We start from the raw sequence: 17792 nt of genomic DNA on the forward strand, positions 1-17792 counted from the left end.
TCATGCAACCTCTATGGAAAACAGTGTGGAGAACTCTTCAAAAACTAAAAATGAACCTACCATATGACCTGGTTATACCATTCCTTGGCATATACGCAAAGGACTCATCTTATTGTAGAGACACTTGTACAAGCATGTTTGTTGCTGCTTTTTTCACAATAGCTAAGAGATGGAAGCAACCTAAGTGTCCCTCACCTGAGAGTGGTTAACAAAAATGTGGTATGGTCACACAATGGAGTTCCATTCAGCAGTAAAGAAAGAGGAAATGATGAAATTTGCAGGTAAGTGGATGGATCTAGAAACTTATACTAAGTGAAGTAACACAGACTCAGAAAAACAAATGATGTATGTTCTCCCTCATATGTGGATCCTAGCACCAAATCCTTTTAAATTCCATGTCCTTTTAATAAGATGATGCTATACAGCAGTCCCATCTGCATGAAATAATTACCATCATCACAACATCAGCTGAGCCTGATTGCTAAACATCGGCACAATTGGGCTTGTTGATGGTTGTGCTCATTCATTAAAGGAGAGCCAAGAAGGGTCATTGGACCCTCACTGCATTATCCAGCCACTCTTCCCAGCCAACTGCATGTAGTTTGCCCCTAATCACACATGGCCTCCTGGATTTGGGGAGGGCTAAAGTATACAATCTGTGGAAGGCTAGTAAGAGAAGGCATGACCCATGCTGGGTACAGGCTTTCCAGTGCACATACCCTCAGGTCATACATACACCTCAGCAACCCCTCAGTTATCTCGGTAAGTAAGCTCAATAAATTCATTGGTTCCCCAGTAAAACTTTAATCACACATTAGCTCGACACTAGAACCCTGAAAGGGAATAAGCATTGCTTAGCATTCCCAAGAAAAGAAGTCTCACAACAGATGGAAAATTTATTTGTTAATGCTATTATGTCTCATTATTTTTTTTAAAAAATGAGAATGTAAAAGATGTTAAAAGGATATGGGAATGAAGATATTTTCCAAAATAGACAGAAAAAATGAGAAAGCCTAAGCAAGTGATGAAGATCTGTTTAGGTTTGTTATGATATATAAAGGATGAGACGAAAATAAAATACACATAATCGTAAAATGTCTATGGTCATAGTTTAGTCAACTAGTTTAAGGAACAAAAGATGTATCTAGTCAAGGTTTATCTGAGAATATTTGATTTTTTACCCAAGTCTTATCTACATAGCACATGATAATTAAAAGTACCAGACTTGTGGAACTAACCTTCTTGCATGTTTAACAACCATACTTTGAGGCCTACACTAGTGTAGTCAGAGGGACTTAAAGGACAGTTTTTGCTCCTTGGACTCCAAGGTCGATTAAGTTCCAGGGGACTATGGAGCATCTCTCAAAATGTCCTGTAACTGTGTTGAGTCACCTGTTTTCTTGTTCAGGGAGGACATGGAGATCCGACAAGATGGACTTGAACCAGTGTCCAGTCTAAAAAGAGGGAGGTAGACTCAGAGGAAGCATCTCCTTCATGCTTCCAAGTGAAGCCAGACATGGTCGAGTAGGACCTTTGACTTATCTTCACATAGATGGAACTGATAAAAGAAAGGAGCCAGGAGCCTACCCCAAGCCCATGTGACCCCTGAGGAACAGATCCTCAAATGACCTTAAGTGTAAAAATAAATAGATTTATTTGGGCCAAGTCTATGGTCTTAAACACCCAAAAAGAAATTATAACCAAAGAGTAAAGTCGTCAGTACATTTCTTTAAGAGTAGAAGGGATTACACTTCCCAGACATTAGGCTTAAGTCCATATAAAATGTTATTCAGACAATTATTTCTCATTGATGATTTTGTTCCTAACCAGAAAGTGCTGCTCAGATGTAAGACTTTAAATTTTGGTCTCCAATGCTGTAGTGCCTGCCTGTAGCTAAGGGAGACAACCCACTATTGTTCTAAAATGATGGATAAATTTGTTTTCTCCCCCATCTAGAAGCCTTTGAGAGGGAACTGACACTAATTCTAACCACTCCAACAGCTATCACAATACCTGAAAGCAAATCCTGAGTCCATCACTCTTAGAGTCCAGCCTTGGAAGACAAAAGAAAAATGAGGAGAAACCCAACAGAGGGATGATTTTGGAAGCCATTGTCAAGAAATTCCAATGGACTCTCATATGAACATTTGAAAATTGCCTTGTTCTATGATAAACATTACCACTGAAATCTACCTGATGACTTTACATCCATACTCAGGTGCCAAGGACCCAAGTGTAACTGACTGTGACTAGTAATAATCAGATACATAGAGATTAAAGACACATGTGCAAACATTTAAGTGTTAGTAGCATTAAAAATGTAGGAAACAGCATATTTTAAAATGAAATGGAGATCTTCTTTAAAGGTTAAAAACTTATTCAATTTTATGTCTTACAGGGTTTATACTGAGTTCAATATTGTATAACTGTATTAATTCAACTGTAAACTGAAAAATTTACAGCTTCTTTTGAAAGAGATGTATACTTGCTCTGGAAATTTTTACTGAATATGTTAAAGCTGTAATGAAATGCTTCTTCTAATCATGTGGTTATTAAGTTAAAAAATCAACAAAAAAAGCAAAGAAGATTTTTAAGCACAGCTGTCTCTGAGTGTGCAAATGGTCTTCCTGACCCACCATCAGGAGGTTACTAGGTATCTAACGTCATCACTTCCTGTTGGGCAGCTCTCTAGGAATACCTGCAGTTCTAGACAACCAGACACTGCCTGTTCAGGCAGCAATCAGGTCGTAGATTCTTTATCTTTTTAGTTCTTTTCATTCTTTTCCTTATTTTTACTTTCTTACGTCCCTGTTCAGCATGTAAGAAGCCAGATTAGTCCATGTCCTGATTCCCTATTGGCAATTTGGGTAACCTCTTCAGAGGATGGTTTGATAAGCATAGGAGGTAGGAATTGGCTAGGCAGTTAGGGTAAAAAGACCACAAAGAAAAGTAGCCAGTTTCTTGGCTAAAACTCACAGTGTCCTTAAGTCCTCTTAGAAACATACTCTGGTCCAAAGGCCCAAAATGTCAAAAATATTTGGGAGCTTTTATCTAATCTTTAAAAGATTTTAGGGTTACCTCTTCAGAGGGGGGAACGTTAGAGTAGCCAAAAGCCCCATAAAAAAAATAAACAAATCAAGAAGAAAAGCCAAAACCATACCTAACCAAAAGAAAAAAGAACAGCCAGTGCTGTTAATCGCTCACTCAGTGCTCTTAACTGCTGAGCCATCTCTCCAAGCCCTATTATATTATATTATTTATTTGCAGTGATTGAAATGGAAGCCAAGATCTGATAGCATACTAGGTAAACACTACCAACTGAGCTATATCCTTAGCCTCATGGTGTACATTAATTTTTACCTTTGTTCTTGCAAGCATTATCTCCTTCACATCCTGTTGTGAACTATGTATTTTGTGTCTGTCAAATTCATAGGTTGAGATTCCAACTACCAAAGTGATGGGATAGAACATGAGGGCTTTGGGAGGAGGTTAGCTCCTGATGATAAAACCCCTAGTGGGATTAGTAAATGATGAGAAATACATTTTTGTTGTTTATATGCCACAGATCTAAGGTACTTTGTTTGAGCAGCCTGAATTAAGAAGTACTATGTGGAATATTATTCCATTATTTCTCTAAATTCAGGATTTGGATACGAATAGAGTAAGATAATGGTTAAAGTTTTTATGTCCATATTTCCAGATCTGCTGTACAGATCACACTCAATTCTCACTAACACTCGAAGTCTTAATAGGCCCATTTAAGTTCCAGAAACACGTTCAGAGATGTTCAGAGGCATCTCAAAGGTCAAAAAGCTCAAAGGTCAAAAAGCTCAAATGTCAAAAGTCAGGGCTGGAGAGATGGCTCAACAGTTAAGAGCACTGTCTGCTCTTGCACAGGACCCAGGTTCAATTCCCAGTATCCACATGGCAGCTAACAACCATCCATAACTCCAGTTCCAGGGGATCCGATGCCCTCTTGTCACTGCATGACATGGGTACACTTATAAACATTCGGACAATACACTCATACACATAAAATAAAAATAATGAATAAAATATATTTTTAAAAGCTAGTAAGTATCTAGGATTCAAATTCCAGATTCTAAATCTTTAGGGAACGTGCTGTTTCCTACACCTATTAAATCATACCTTTTTGTTCTTTTTGTGACAAGGTCTCCCTGTAGCCCCAGCTGACGTGGAATTCACTATGTAGACCAAGCTGGCCTTGATCTCATAGAGATCCACCTGCCTCTGCCTCTCGAATGATGGGACTAAAGGCATGCACCACCACACCCAGCTCTAAATCATGCATTTTAATGGCATCCTCTTTACCTTTCCCCACTGAAGAGGGGCAATCTGTGGAGGACTCCCTAATTTCATCGCCCTTGACTCTGTTAGGGAAAGAGGAATTTACTGCTTGTTTGAGTTTACTGCTTGTCTGAATTTACTGCTTGAATTTACTTGTTTGAATTTACTGCTTGTAACCAATTAACTCGACTGGAGACACAGGCATCCGGAGATAGGGGCAAGTACTACAGCCCCTGTAACCTGACCTGTCTGGTCTGTGTCATGTCTGTAGGCATGTCTGCTTACACAAGATAACAAGGAAGGGCTGTGCCAGGCACATACCACCCATCCCTCCCCGATTGGGACACCTGAAGGGAGTTGTAACATTTTTCTTGAAGTTATTGGTTTGTAAAATGCTTGCTTTGAAACTATTGGTTGTATAAACGTGGGCTTTTGTGTAACGGTTGTGGGAGCCTATATAATCTTTACCTAAAATTGCCTCAGGTCGATCGCTCTAATCAGACCTGCGTGTCTTGGAAGGACAGTCGGCCCCAGCTAGCTGGTTTAATAAAACTCTGCTTGATTTTTGCATCTCCATACTCGTGCATTTGTTCTCCAGAAGAGACCCACCAAGTCAAGGACCCTAACAGACTCCAAGATGGCTGCCTCTCTCTAGCTCTTTGTGCTATTGAAGATGCAACCTACATAGACTATTCCACGCCTATCAGCACACAGGGTAAGCATATGGGTTTTGTCAGGGCTGGCACTGGGAAGAAGTGGTATAAGATAAAGATCTGGTTTGAAGAGCAGCTCAGTGGTACAGCACATACTTAGCATGCAGCAAGCTCTGGGTTTAATCCCCAGCAGCAAAAAACAATAAAAATAGAAAAGAAATAAAGATCTAATCTTTGTTGAGCTCTTATACACCAAACACTGTTAAATTCTTTACATGCATTAATGATTTTATTCAATCTTCCTAACACCATTAACACCACGAATAATGCAATAATTCCCATGATGTGGATGATAAAACAGAAGTAGACCTCCTTTGCTCAAGGGATAGAGAAAACTTTGTTCACTAGAATATGCCTGAGCAGCTCCACTCCTGTGTGAATTCCAGTGATTAAAGAAGCACTGGTTTTTATTAAAATGCAAATCTCCGCAGAAGAGGTAATACATTCAGCCTTTCGGATGCTTCACACCTCAGTTGGAATTAACATATTGCAGTTCCTTTTCTGACAGAGAGATGTGGAGAGAGAGCAAAGACATACTCAGGAGGGGAACAGACTGTGGACAGAATTTACTGACTAATAGGATGTGGGCAAGAGCCAGAGAGCTGGCCTTCGACTCTGTTTCCAAATTGCTCACTTGGAAGAATCATCTACCACCCACTTAAAGCAATTCAAAAGAAACAGGGCAGGGGAGGTAAATAACTCAGTGGTAGTGCTCTTCTAACATGGACTAGGCCTTGGATTTAATCCCTAGCACTACAAAAAGAAAAGTAAACAGTAAAATAAATTTTAATACCCAAGAAAAATATTTTGTGTCCACTATTACTTAAGCCTTTTATTAATGGTCCAGTAATCAATCTGAAGTGGTATTTCCATGTTACCTGGCATCCCATGCTGCTGCCTAAACTAGCTGAGGGAAAAAAGAAAGAAGGAGTGTGAAGTAATTTTCCCCATGTGTTCCCTTGTATATCATCCCTAGCCCTGCTCCTGTTTCCAACTCAAAACAGACCTGGAAAACTGAAAGTAGCTCTGGTTGAATGAGAGCGAGTGGCAATGCCAAATAAGGTGAGATTTAGGACATACTTTGTAGACCACACACACCTTCTGTTATAGGTACACAAAAATGTTATCTCAAAAATATGCTTTCTTATATCAACTATAGCCTTTACCCCTACAGCTATATATATAGAACACAGGTCCCTGGCTCTGTTTTCAATGGAAAGTTGGCCAAGCCTAAGAAAAACATTTAAGTCTGCCATCCCATACTCTGTCCCTAGGCAGTACTGGCTTCTCTTTAGCTGTGTGTGTAGCTGTGTGTGTTTGGGTCTATATGTTTGTCTATTTGACTGTCCCTGTGTTTGTCAGCAGAAGGAAGGGAGTTAAAAGGGAGAAGATGAAAGAGGAGATGTCAATCCCTGCTTTGAGACCACCTCCCAGAGTAATGTAACTCAGTGATCTGCAAACTTTTTCTATAGGTGGCCAGATAGTAAATAGCTCAGGCTTTTTAAATCATCTGGCTGGTTTCTATTGCAATTATACAACTCTCAATTACAGTACGAAACGAGCCATAGCCAACATGGGAATGAATGAGCATGGATATGTTCCAGTAAAACTTGATGACAAGAGGTAGTGAGCTGGATTTGGCCTAAGGGTTGTAGTTTGCTGATAGCAGCTATAAACTAACAGGGATGCTGAAAGTACTAAAGGACTCACCATTGCTTGAGTCTCTGCTGAGTTAAGGATCTTACAAATTCATAGGTTATATTACTGATCATCAGTGTCATTACCCAGTGAAAGTCATACTAAAAAATGATGAAAGAGATAGCTCCCAGGGTGGCCTGACTTTAGGACAGGCTTTAACAGCATTGTTTTTAAATACAAATCTGATTAGAAGTTTGATTCTTTATATTTTTCTTCTACTTCCTAAAAGTATAAGGCATTTTTGTTAGGAGAAGAAGATGGGAAAAGAAAGAAGATGGAGAAAATTCTAGGGACTGAAGGTTTCTGCTGTATTGGGTTCCAGTTATCTTGGTCTGTTTGCCTTTGTTGGCAACAGAACAAGTCGCTCACTCTCAACTCATTAGAGCTTAACTCTTCTGGACCCCATTGGTTTTAGTGTCCCCAAGTGGCATTATCATGTTCTTGCAGACTTACAACATGCTTTGAATCACAATGCCCCTGGGAGGCCTTATGTAATATGCTCTGAGGCTGTTCCACGCCAAGGGGTGTGAATCTTCTCTGTCTATGATCACAAACAGGTTTTGCTTTGTATACCAATCCCAGTTGAATGGTAGGTAGCTGCGATCTTTTATCTTTTTAATTATTTTTTGGTCTTTTGAGACAGGGTCTCCCTGTAGCCCCAGCTGGCCTGGAGCTCACAGATATCCGCTTGCCTCTGCCTCGTGAGTGCTGGGCTGCTATCTTAAGAAGGATGTTTTGAAACCACTTTTGGTTTAGTGGGAAAATGAGTATGCTCATTCCCTGAGGTATACAGGGAAGGAAGGGACACATGAGAGTATCAATTATGATCTAGGCCTGGGGATCTGGAAAGGACAGCTAAGAATGCAAGGTACTTGCTGAGTGTGCTAAAGCCTGGCTAGTGAGAGACATTCCTTCCAACATCTGAGGGAATCAAGTAATTCACTGGGAAGATAGCCCAGTGAAGATAACTGTGGTGGAATCTAGAGCACATTGCTACCAGGGTGCCCTATGCTGAGAGCAGTGTTGCTTGTATTTGTATGTCATCAATATTCCTTCGTTAACTGCCCTCTACCAAATATTACACGGTGTGGTGGTTTGAAAGAGAATGTCCCCCATAGGCTCCAAGTATTTGGACATTTTGTCCCCAGTTGGTGGCGCTGTTTTGGGCAGTCTTAGAAGGTGTGGCTATGCTGGAGGAAGCATGTCACTGGGGGTGGGCTTAGAGAATTCTTAAGCCTTGCCCCATCTCCAGTTGCCCTCTTGCTTCCTGTGCCTGCTTGAAGATGTAACACTTAGCTTCCACTGCTCCAACTCCAGCCACCTCCTGCCATCATGCCTACCTGCCATGACAGACTGTAATTTCCCTGGAACCATAAGCTCAAATAAACTCTTCCTTCTATAAGTTGGTTTGGTCAGTGTTTCTATCACAGCAACAGAAAAGTAACTAATACACATGGATACTAACAGGGCTCAAAAAAGATGGATGAAAGAGTGCCCTAGCAAAGTTTTTTTTTTCCCAATCTAGTGGGTGAGATGATAATGTAAGTTAATATAAAGCATTCAGCTGATTGGAGTAAATGCTGTGTGAAAACATTATGGAAAATGTTGGAGCAATGACAAAAGAAATGAGCTTTGACACATAGGAGATGAGGCTGGGATCTTAGAGAGGGAGCTTGGGGAATTCTCTATGGAGTTGGCCTATCAACTAGGCCTGGGATATGAAGTAAGTTGTAACATGGGGAGAGGAGGTTAAGGAACAGCTTCCTTAAAGGTCTTCCTGCCTGTGGTCTGAAGGTTCCCAGTCAGGTATGTATTAACATACCTGAAAAACAATGACATAGCCCAGTCATTCATCTGCCAAACAGTTTAGAGCATATACAGTGGGCCTGGAATTTAAAGTATGTACATAAAAAATAAGCTTTCTTCCTGGATCCTGTGATGTCTAATTGTATGTGTATGTGTATGCGTGTATACATGTTTGTGTAGGCGTGTGTATGTATGTATATGGAGGTTCAAGTTATGCTAGGTGTCTTCCTCTATCATTTTCTACCTTATTTTTTGAGACACGGTCTTTCACTGAACCTGGAGCTCAGTATTTCAGTTAGACTGGTTGATCAGAGAGCCTCAGGGATCCTCCTATCTTTGCCTCACCAGCACTGGGATTACAGGTACATACCATTGTGCCTGGCTTTTACATGAGTGCTGTGGATCTGAACTCAGATCTTCATGCAGGAACTTTAGTGGCTGAGCCAAGTCCCTAGCCCCAAGGTCCTGCAATGTCTAATCATGGGTAACAGTTCTTTACATATTTTGTTAGGAGTCGATACAAAGAAGAGAAAATATGGGCATCTTCTTATCACATATACTATGTTATTATGCACATTTTTAGTACCTCAAATTTCATACATCTTAGAGATGATTTCTCTGAGTACTTAAGGAATCTAGCTACTTTAAAGCTTCATACAATTCCTTTGTATGGATTACCATAACTTATTTAAGTAGATTTTTAGGTCTTCCACAATCTTTTGATAATGAATAATCTTTATACTGGTGCAAATATTTTTAATAAGACAAAATCTCATTATATAGCTCAGGTTGGCCTTAAACTCATAGCAATCCCTTTCCTCAAGCTTCCGAGTGATTACAGGTTAATGCTACTACACCTTGCTCTGGAAATATATGATGAAATTCATAAAAGTAGAACGGCTTCATCAAATGACAGGCCATTTGCAATTTTTATACATATTGCCAAGTTGCCTCCCATAGAAAATTCTCATTTAAGTTTGCTACCATCACAGTGTGTTATTATGTGCTGTCAAATGTTTTCATAGTCCTCAAACTGATACATGAAAAGTGAGATATCAGGGCTCTGAATATAGCTCAGCGATATAGTGCTTATCTAAAATGTGTGAGCTCTTGGCAGAAAGAAAGAGAGGAAGGAAGGAAGGGAGGGAGGGAGGGAGGGAGGGAGGGAGGGATAGAGGAAGAGATAAAGAAAATAGAGATTTCAAGATCTCATTGGGATACCAATTTGAATTTTTCTCATAATGAGAAAAGTTGACCATCTTTTCATATGCTTCAGAGCCATTTATATTTCCTTTCTGAGACATGTTTATTCATTTGTTCATTTCTCTTTTGCCTTAGTGTTTTTGTTCCACATTATTTTTTAGTACCTCTTTTTATATGTAAAAGATGTCAGTGCATTTTGATATAGTTGGACTTTTCATACAGGGTTTCATGTAGCCCTGGTTGCCCTTAAACTCATTATGTAGCTGAGGATGGCTTAGAACTTCTGATCCTCCTGTCTGTATTTTCCATGTGCTAGGATTACTGACATGTAACACTATGCCCAGTTTTTAATGCAGTACTGGAGACTGAACCAGTAAGGACTGAACCAGTACTGGGACTGAACCACGCAAAGACTCTACCAAATAACTCACATCTCCACTCCAAAAAGTTAGTTGTTGTACTACAAGTTGCAAATATTTTGCTCCAGGCTAAAGGTCCTTCAGTTTAATCATGGTGCTTCTTATAACTTGTATTATTTCTCAGACAGAGCAGATAGAGAAGTGACTTGTCCTGAGCATCCTTTCCCGATTCTGAATACTAGGGAAGTTTCTTTGTTTCTTCCCTTATTCCTTATACTCTGAATTCTATTTTGGCATTCCTTGCTGAAATTCAATCTGGTAAATGATTATGTGCCTTTTTCAAGTCAACAAATCTTTCATAATCTGCTTAAAACTGGACATAGATTCATATATAATACACCTACAACTTTGCATCTGCTTTTAGATGTTCATTATCTACCTGAAGACTAGTGGGTTTTGTGAGAGTTTTGTGTTTTGGGGGTGTGTGCACCTTGGTGATTGAACTCAAGATTTCACACGCTCTAAGCATAGAGTCTGCTCCTGAACAATTCCCTAACTCTAGAAGTAGGGTTTCTTGAACTATGGTCTGAGGAAAACCTCTGTCAGAACGTCTTGGGGATTTTATTTAAAATGTAGATTCTGTAGAATGAAGGAACCAGACTCTGGAAAAGGACAAGGGCATATATTTTATTCCATTAAATATATAGAATATATATTTAAATATATTCAGGAAATCCCAAGACAAACTGAAGATTTCCGCAATTTAGGAGCATTCATGGTTTCAGGTTACCTCCCTTTCTTTTTCAGTAGTGCTGGATATCAAACCTGGATTCAGGTTACCAACCCCCCCCCTTTGTTTTTAACAGTGCTTTTTATCAAACCCAGAGCCTCATACATGCTGGATGAGGTGAGCATCCCTGAGCTCATATCCCTAGCCCACAGAGTATTTGAATTTTGACAGAAAAATTTGAAGGATGAAAAGCCTCAGAGCTTAAGAAATGAAGCTGTAAACATGGAGTGATTAATGAGGAAAGTGACACTTGATCAGAGGACTCTCAAAATATACCATTTTGGTCAGCCAATTTTCACAGCATCACTCTGTGTGTGTGTGTGTGTGTGTGTATCACACATATAACTACCTTTACTGTTTTCAATACATATATTTTAAAAAACCCTTTCTGGTCTCCCGTCCCTTTTCTCCCTCCTCTCTTCTTTCATTAAAATACAAGCAAAGCACATCTTAGCTTGAGGAAGAAAAGTGCCTCTGAAGGGCAAAGTGGCTCATTTAGCAGAGCTGGATTCCCACATGAATAGGCAGCTGCTAAAGGTGATTTGACGACTAGCATTGGATTTTTTCCAGAGTCTGCTAGGGAGAAACAATAGTCACCTGGTTGTCAAGACCTCAGCTTTTGCTGGCAAGGGGCTGGTAGGAGGGGAAGGGTCATTTTTTGAGGTAGCTGACAATTTCACCTCTTACAGTCGGTCTCCCCCTGGAGATGCACTGGCCTATTGTTGATCAATGTGTGTTTACTCTTTCTTCCCATGAAATACACAGTGAGGTCTGGCTGCTGTCTTATAGTAGAGTGTCTTAATTATATGAGTGTCAACCTAAAAACAAACACTGATACAATTTTCAGAGAGTGTCAGGCACCTGGGAAGTTCCTGAGGCCCATCCAGGAGTCCACTGGGGCACTCTTTCCAGACTAATTTCATTAGAAATTCCAGTATCTAGACTTTACTCCAGACTGAGTGAACCAGAATCCCTGGGATTTCTACCTAGACAAAACTGTCACGTGGTTCTGAAAAACAGAGACACTGGATCTATGTGAAGAACTTGCTAAAGAGTTCCTTCCCTTGTAAATTGAAGGAATCCTGCAGTTCCCATGGGAATCCGTTCCAAGAGAAACCAGTGATCTCAAGAGAGTAGAAGACACTGTAGATGGATGTGATGAACCCCTTAGGGGGCTTGTCTGTGAGGAAGTTTCAAGGTTAGGTTAAGTGAGGTGGGAAGTCTCACCCTAAATGTTGGCAGCACCAATTCCTGGGCTGGGATCCGTAGCTCAATGAAAAGGAGAATGGAGCTGAGCAGCAGCATTCATCTATTTCTTCTTCCTGGCCAAGGATGAAATGTGATCAACTGCTTGAAAGTCCTGCTGCCGTAAATTCCCTGTTAAGATGGACTGTAACCTTAAGCTGTAGGTCAAAATAAACTCTTCCTTCCATAAGTGGCTTTTGTCAGGTATTATTGCAGTAAGGAGAAAAAATAACTAATACAGTGTGCCTCACACATCTTTTAGAGATGAAGCTAATGGTGCTGGTTTCCTGTGTCAGAGCCTAGTCTACTGTCTCACAGTTGTGAAGACTGATGAGCAAGACAGCAGAAGTTGGGTGGGTAAGCAGTGTTTATTGAGAAGCAAAGAAACAGTTCCCTGCAGCAGAGAGGTGGTCTCCAAAATGAATTGCCAAGTAGCATTCTAGATCCTGAGGCTGTTTTGCATCCTGGCAATGGGCCAATTTGGTTCTTTTCTATGTAAATGAGGCATTGAGGTGGTATGAATCTGGTTGGTTAATTTGAATGTGTTGGGGAATTCTGATTGTTGAAGGGTCAGGCAAAAGAACACAGCTTCAGAAAAGCCTGCAGGCAAGAAGACCTACCGAAAAGTTCCAAGGGAGAGGAAGAGACAGGAAGTGAAAGAATAAAGTCTAGTGGTTAGCTGAGGTCTTAGTGAGACAGGGCTTTTTAGACTGCAGTTCTTCAACTCACCTGATTGAGTAGAGTTTATTGTAACACCACACCACAGTGTTCTCAGACTGACTACTGATTCTGCCAGAACATATAGACATTGCTCTGTGGGCCTGTAATCGTAACTGCCTAAAGAACTGGGCTGCCTTCCTCCTACGTCCAGGCACTAGGACACTAATTTGTTTCACTCCAGAACAGACTGTATCATGGATCATGCTGGGAGGTCAGGTAGGCCTGGCAGATGAGACTATTTAATAATTGAACTGGGAAAAACAGCTCAGTGATAAAGAACATGTACTGCTCTTGCAGAAGACCTGAGTTTGGTTCCAGCAGCTATATCTAATGGCTCACAACTGCCTACCTGCACACATGTGCACACACACACACACATACACACACACACAAAGACATATATATTTAATAATTATCTAAATATCATATATAATATATAATTAAAAATAAAGCAAATCTTTTTAAAAAATCCAGCTAGAGTATTATTCACTGGACTGTCTTATATACAGCCCATCTGAAATCTCTAAAATTCTAAACATAGGCTTACAAATTGACAGTGGACAGCCTGCTCAGGGGTGGGTAAAGAGACTCAGGTGACCAAAGTGTGATGAATAACAGGCCATCTGGCCATGGCAGTATGCCTAGGTTTTGGCAGGCTTGAGAGCAATTGGGAGAAAGACACCCTTTCCCTAGATCCATTTTCCAGCCATAATCTCCCAGCTCCTTCAAAGCTTAGTCAGAGGCTACTCTCTGGGGATCTGCCTGGTTCCATAGTCCAGACATTTTGTACCCTGCTGGTTTTCATCTCATAAGTAATCTTTGAAGAGCTGGAAGGCCGGACTACTTGTGCTGCAGCAGAGAAAAGGAGGTAGAGACGAGAAGGTCGCTTATGTGCACACAGACGACAAAAGCTCCACTTAGGAGCCAGTGCTGGGTCTTTTTGACAAGAGAGGCATGCTACGGTTTGATTCATGGAACTGAGGCATGATAGAAAGATGGAAATTATGAAGACATGAGAAGGGACAGGAGCCTCTCATCCCATTAATTTAAAACCTCTCTCCAGCTGAGAGGGAGGAAATCCAGCATGATTAACAGCATTTTCTGTAAAGGCTGCCCACGTAGAGTCAATAGTCCTTTCATATATAGATATTTTATGCTAAAATAGCAACTACCCAGGCTTAAGACCTTGATGTATAAGGTCCTGGGCAGTGCCTCATTCCTTTACCCTGACATTTTCTGGGAATCTCAAACAAAACTAAGCTTTGTTTACAACAAAGATGTCCTATCTTCCTGTATCCCTGTGGGGTAGACTTGTAAATTGTAATCATGTCAGTTGCTCTTCAGGAAACACCTAATGACAAGATAGCTTCAAACCCCACAAAAACCCAAATATGAATAATGTAAAAACAAAGGGCTGTGATTCTCCCTTCGGAGACTGGACCCACACTTGGGTATGCCATGCTTTCTGAGACTTGGTTTTAAGAAGCCTATATACATACTCGCAGGTGTGCCTCATTTTCTGACCACCTCACTTTCTCCTAATCTTCATGCTGAAGCCTATGTTAAAATCTCTCTCTCTCTCTCTCTCTCTCTCTCTCTCTCTCTCTCTCTCTCTCTCTCTCTCTCTCTCTCTCTCTCTCTCTCTCTCTCTCTCTCTCTCTCTCTCTCTGGTTCAATTCAGTACCCACATGGCAGCTAGCAACCATCCATAACTCCAGTTCCAGGGGAATGCAATGCTGTCATCTGATCTCCTTGGGCACTGCACAACAAGATGCACTTATATACATACATACAGACAATACACTCATATTCATAAAATGAAAGTAATAAATATTTCTTAAATATCTCTTTTTAACTTTTATTTATTTTATTTTATGTGTATAACTACATCTTGTGCATACAGAGCCCGTGGAGACCAGAGCTCATTGGCTCCCACGTAACTGGAGTTCTAGATTCTTATTAGCTGCCTGTTGGTGCTGGAAACTGAACCCGAATCCTTTGCAAAAGGACCAGTGTTTTTAACAGCTGAGCCATCTCTCCATGCCGAGAATATTAAAATAAAATCTTCCTTCCTTCCCTCCCTCCTTTCTTTCTTTCTTTCTTTCTTTCTTTCTTTCTTTCTTTCTTTCTTTCTTTCTTTCTTTCTTTCTTTCTTTTTCTTTTTCCTTTTCTTTTTGTTTTGACAGGGTTTCCTTGTAGCCCCAGCTGACCTGGAACTCACTATGTAGACCAGGCTGGCCTTGAACTCACAGAGGTACCCCTGCCTCTGCCTCCTGAGTGCTGGGATATTAAAATATCTTTACCAAAATCTCCAACTCTGTTTTATAAGCTGGCTAGTCATGGTGTGGCCTGAGTCAAGGTCTCTAAAACTCTCAGGGAACTCCTTAAGTAGCTGAGTGTGCCAGTGGGGATCTGTCCCTCCTTTTCCTGTACCTGTGAATGCTGATAGAACAACTAAAGTGTGTTTGGAGGTGGTCACCTTTCATGTGGCTCTGCTTTCCTGCCAAGACTGAGCTCATCTCTTAGCTCCACAAAGAGCGACTGGGCGCAAACAACGATAAGCAATCACAGAGAAGGCTGCTTTCCACATGACACTTCTTTATTTATTGTTTTTTTTTTCAATTTGGATTTTTGAAACAGGCTGCATTGGAATTCTATGTAGCCCAGGCTAGGGTGAAATTTGCAGCAATTCTCCTGTCTCAGCTTCCCCAGTGCCGGCATTATAGGCATGACATACCCTACCTGACTCCAAAATGAGACTTCTTTCTATCTGCAGTAGTAAATACTCCTCATTTGAGTTGGCTTAGGTATGCAGCAGACTTTCCCTAGTTCCTCACTCCAGAACATCTCACAACAGGCTCAACATTGTGTCTAAAACTTCAACTTTATTAGTATTAGGGCATGAAGTTTTAACAGTGATCTCCCTTAGAAGGTGGGGAGAATTGAGTCTTACGGGAAGGGAAGGAGGATTTAATCTATTACAGTAGTGGGTGCTCCTCCAAGGGCAATTTATACTACATGTGAGCTATTAATTTTTCATGGGGATAGCTGATTGGAGGGTTAAAATACCTTAATATGCTCTTTAGCAGAACAACAACAATAATAATAAAGCTTTAGAAATAGTGGGTAACAGACAAATTCCCAGCATTGATGGTGGAAAGTGGGTAAGAAGCCCCAAACTTACCTGAGGAACTATTGGCAACCAATGGCTCCTGGGAAGTGGAGAGTCAGTCTCCTAATGATGTGATTCTTTGTAGGTTAACCAGGCTCCAGTGGATGGATCCACACCAAAGGACATTTGGAGACACAAATTTGTCTCTAAAGGCATGTTTAGAGTACATTAAATTGAGCAGGGATAGTAAAAATATGGGAGAGGATCTGAATACGATCAAAATATATTGTATGAAATACTCAAAAATTCAATTAAAACAAAATGGAAAAAAAAAGAGAAAAGAAATAGTGGCTAAGGGATGGCTAAAGAACATCAAACTCCAGGGTCAGGTTCTGTCCTTGGCCTGAATTCAGTCCATCTTGGCCTTCTGTTTCTCTAGCCCTTGCTGGAGTAAGCCAAAAAATAACATTTTCCTAGGCAGACTGCCCTAGCTGAGTCATTTAGAGGAAGGCAGTAGGTTGAAGGATGAAGAGCAATTGAAGATTTGTGAAGGGTGGCTGGCTTATAACCCAATTAGCATTTCAAAGGCAGAAGCCTACAGCCTAAATTAATTTAGAAGTGCAGCTTATCTTGCCAACACTCACCTCAGAATTTATAGTGTCTCTGTCTTTCTATCTCAAATTACACGAGGGTACTCTAAATCAGAGACAGCTTCTGAATGATCTTTGCTACATCTGGTGATGCCTGATAACAAAAGGGCCTCCCATCACCCACTTTGGGTATTGATCTCCTTCTTGACAGGTCTTCACTCACTGACACCTGCCTCCTTGAGCAGGCCTCTGTGGGGGTGGTGCATTCCTCCACAACCTATTCCAGAGGTGGGGTAAATGTCTTTACTCCACAGCACTTCTTCCGGGCCCTTTTTCTTTCCCACTCACAGTGAGACCTTTACTTCTTTGAAACTCCTTCTCCCTAGCAAGACTATGTTTTTTATTTGGGCATTATGGTCATTTTTGAAGTCTATTCAGTAAAATGCAGGCATTTGATTCTCAGCCTTTTGCTCCACCCCAAACCTTCTCTTAGCATTTTGGAAATCCAATTTATAATCTTCCCACAGGAAACAAAATGATGTGTATGTATACTGTTGCTTCTTTTTTGAAAGACTACTTTTATTGTTTTAATTTTATGTGCATGTATATAAGTGTACCACATGCATGCAATGTGCATAGAGGTCAGAAAAGGCACTGGATCCCCTGGAACCGGAGTTATGGGGTTGTTAGCTTCCATGTGGGTGCTGAGAACCAAACCTGGATCCTCTGAAAGAGGTGCTCTTAACTGCTGAGCCATCTCGCGATCTCCCCCTACCCTTTTGTTGAGATAGGGTCTCATGTAGCCTAGACTGACCCTGAACTTTCTACTTAGCTAAGAATGACTTTGAACTTCCTGACCCCGTTTCCTCCACCTCCTGAATTCTGGGATTATGGGCATGTTCCACACCTGGCTATGTGTGGTACTGGGGATCTAATCCAGGGCTTCATGTTTGGGAGACAACCACACTACTAAATGAGCAATATTCTTCCAGTTTGTTGGAGAAGTGTCACTCCAGAGGCATTCTTTGGCTATCTTATATAAAAATATGCCCCTATATTCACTCCACCAAGCCACTTTCTTATAAATTATCTTTCTTTACTGTTTTAAAGTACCTTTTAAAAATATTTTTATTTATTATTTTTATGTGTATGAGTGTATTGCCTGCATGTATGTGAGTGCACCCATGTTGTGCAATGCCACGGAGGTCAGAAGAGGGCTTCAGATTCCCCTGGAACTGGAGTTAAGGA

This window comes from Nannospalax galili, unplaced genomic scaffold (genome assembly GCF_000622305.1).
Source record: "Nannospalax galili isolate Female #2095 unplaced genomic scaffold, S.galili_v1.0 scaffold25, whole genome shotgun sequence".
Classification (NCBI taxonomy): Eukaryota; Metazoa; Chordata; class Mammalia; order Rodentia; family Spalacidae; genus Nannospalax; species Nannospalax galili.